The sequence below is a fragment of the Populus euphratica genome, unplaced genomic scaffold (assembly GCF_000495115.2).
Source record: "Populus euphratica unplaced genomic scaffold, PopEup_1.0 scaffold559.1, whole genome shotgun sequence".
Lineage (NCBI taxonomy): Eukaryota > Viridiplantae > Streptophyta > Magnoliopsida > Malpighiales > Salicaceae > Populus > Populus euphratica.
In genome coordinates, this window is record NW_011500433.1 from 118192 (window position 1) to 121216 (window position 3025).

Consider the following 3025-nt stretch of genomic DNA (forward strand, 5'->3'; position numbering starts at 1 on the left):
TACTACTACTACTACTACTACTACTACTACTACTACTACTACTACTACTACTACTACTACTACTACTACTACTACTACTACTACTACTACTACTACTACTACTACTACTACTACTACTACTACTACTACTACTACTACTACTACTACTACTATTAGTATTATTATTGTTATTGTTATTGTTGTTATCTATAATTTATACAATTAACCTCACTATGGTTTGACCCCGGTTTTACTGGGTTATTTATTACTTCGACACTCCTGTACTTGGAAGAAGACATCAATTTTTTGGTTGTGTCACTTAGTAAAGGAGAAGCATGCCTTTTTTTTGGATCCATCTTTACTCAATTTAGAGGTCTGTAACTCCATATTTATTCATTTGAAAGTGTTAACCTGATCAACCTAGAATTAAAAAATATAGTAATAGCTGATTGGAGACTAGATGTTGTTGAGTTCTTTTGGTCGTGTCACTTAGTAAAGGAGAAGCATGCCTTTTTTTTATCCATCTTTACTCAATTTAGAGGTCTGTAGCTCCATATTTATTCATTTGAAAGTGTTAACCCGATCAACCTAGAATTAAAAAATATAGTAATAGCTGATTGGAGACTAGATGTTGTTGAGTTCTTTTGGTCGTGTCACTTAGTAAAGGAGAAGCATGCCTTTTTTTTATCCATCTTTACTCAATTTAGAGGTCTGTAGCTCCATATTTATTCATTTGAAAGTGTTAACCCGATCAACCTAGAATTAAAAAATATAGTAATAGCTGATTGGAGACAAGATGTTGTTGAGTTCTTGAAAGAAAATAGGATATAAACATTTAATGAGAGTATTTGATATTTGTAAAGAAGATGTTTTTTAGTTGAATGGTGGTGGTTACAACCCTAGAGATGGTCATAAACATCATATTCATTCGCTTGAAAGTATATACTTGATGCATTATCTAGGCTAAACCTTAGAAATTAGGGTTTTTAATTTGAAATTTGAAATTTTTTACTTTAATCCCTATTCTTCTAATTTCTTTTAACTATACTTGTAATTGCATTTCAAACTCTTAAATACGTGTAATTTTACTCTTATCAAACTCAATCATCAACCCCAAAGTTCAATATTATTTTCATCTTGGTTCTTGGTTTTTGATTTCTGCACATAAACCCTTAATTGACCTTTAAACTTTTTTTTTTTTTAATTTGACCTATGATTTGATCAATTTCAGCCCCTACAATCACACAACTTTTTCAGCTTGGTCTTTGGTTTTAGATTTCTTCGATCGAGTCTCTAATTGCCTATCAAATTTTAATATTTATGCAATTAATCTTGTGATTTAAGTAAATTAACTCTTTAAAATTACAACTCGACCTATAGAGTTTAATTTCTTCCAATTAAAGCCTAAATTAATTTAAAATTACAACTCGACCTTTAGAGTTTAATTTCTTCCAATTAAAGTCTAAATTAACTTTAAAAATCAAATTTTCTTGTAATTAAGGCCTCAATAAATTTAATTAAGCCTTCCAAAATTCGCATTGAGTCCTTATCTATCTAAATTTGTATTTCTTTACTCTAAATAAAATTATTTTTAAAAATAGGGCCTTTTGTCAATTATAATTGGGTTGTCAATTTTGCTAATTTTATATATTTTAGTCCTCCAACTTTTCCACTTGTCACTTTGGTCTTTCACCACTAACTTGGACAATCTTCTAGGCTTTAGTCATGTATATCCTTTTGTATTTTTGATTTCTTTTTTATATTATTTTTTCTCTTTTTCTCTTGATTTTTTAATTGGTTAAAAGAGGATAACAACACTCTATATAAGATAACATAGTGATCTCAAGTCTAAGGATTATTTACATAACCGTTATGTGAGCTTTTCTAGAGAAATAGATGATGTTTCCATATAAAGATCTTATGCAGATTAGTGCTGTGTACATATTTTATGACTAGCACCTACATATTAGTTCTAGGTTTTTCTTATACCTCAACTTATGAGAACAACTGCTTTCTTTTATAAAGAAAATAACATAATATATATCAATCTTTATGACTTTAATAAACGTGTAGTTTTTAAAAGTATCAACCAGGAACATTTTAGGAATAATACTTTGATACAATATGAATCATGCTTTGATACAATAAGAATCTCATAATTATAACAATTTTATTATTTCTTTTGCAAAGCATCTTTGTCCCATTGAGTTTATCTTTACTCTGGATTCATAAATAAATTATTAAATTTATTAATATAATATTATATGAATATTAAAGATAAATTAAGTTTTTATTAATAATAAATATGTATTTATATAAATATAAAAATATCACGTATAACCAACTAATTGATTATGTGACATATTAAACTAACCCAATGGATTTTATTTAGATATGCATCTAAATAAAATGGTGTTGTTGTAATCTTATAAGGCTTGTTGAAATCAATTTTTTTTATAAAAAATAATGAGTAATAAAGGCTTAAATAAATGGTTGATCATCCACAACAATAATTTTGAAAATTGATTATACTTTAAGTATTTTAACAAGTAATTATTCTATATTGGTTTTTATGTAAGCACAATGTCAATATATGCCTAGTTTGCATGCTATAAATTAATTTTAATTTTTTATGCATGATTCAACATATATTTAGTATATGCAACTTGTATATTGTTTTTTATTTATTTATTGTACACTTACTATAATCTTATAATATTGCATATTTATAAACTAAATATTCATGATCACCAGTCACTGATTTATGAATTGTGACATCGTGAACAAAATTTGCAAGGCATGTCTTGTCTTGCTTGTTCAAGCAGGCCTCTTATTGTCAACAAAACCTTCCGCCACCATTTTCAAGTGTTGAAAATGAAAGACTTAGAAAGATGAAAAATAATTTTTCTTGAGTTTTAATGGCATCTATTCCAATACAATTCAGGTTTTTTTTGACTGATGAGCAAATTTAACATTAGAAATGGGATAGTAAAAAAAACAAAAAACTGACATGAAAAATAATTTTTTCGAGTTCTATTGCTAATAC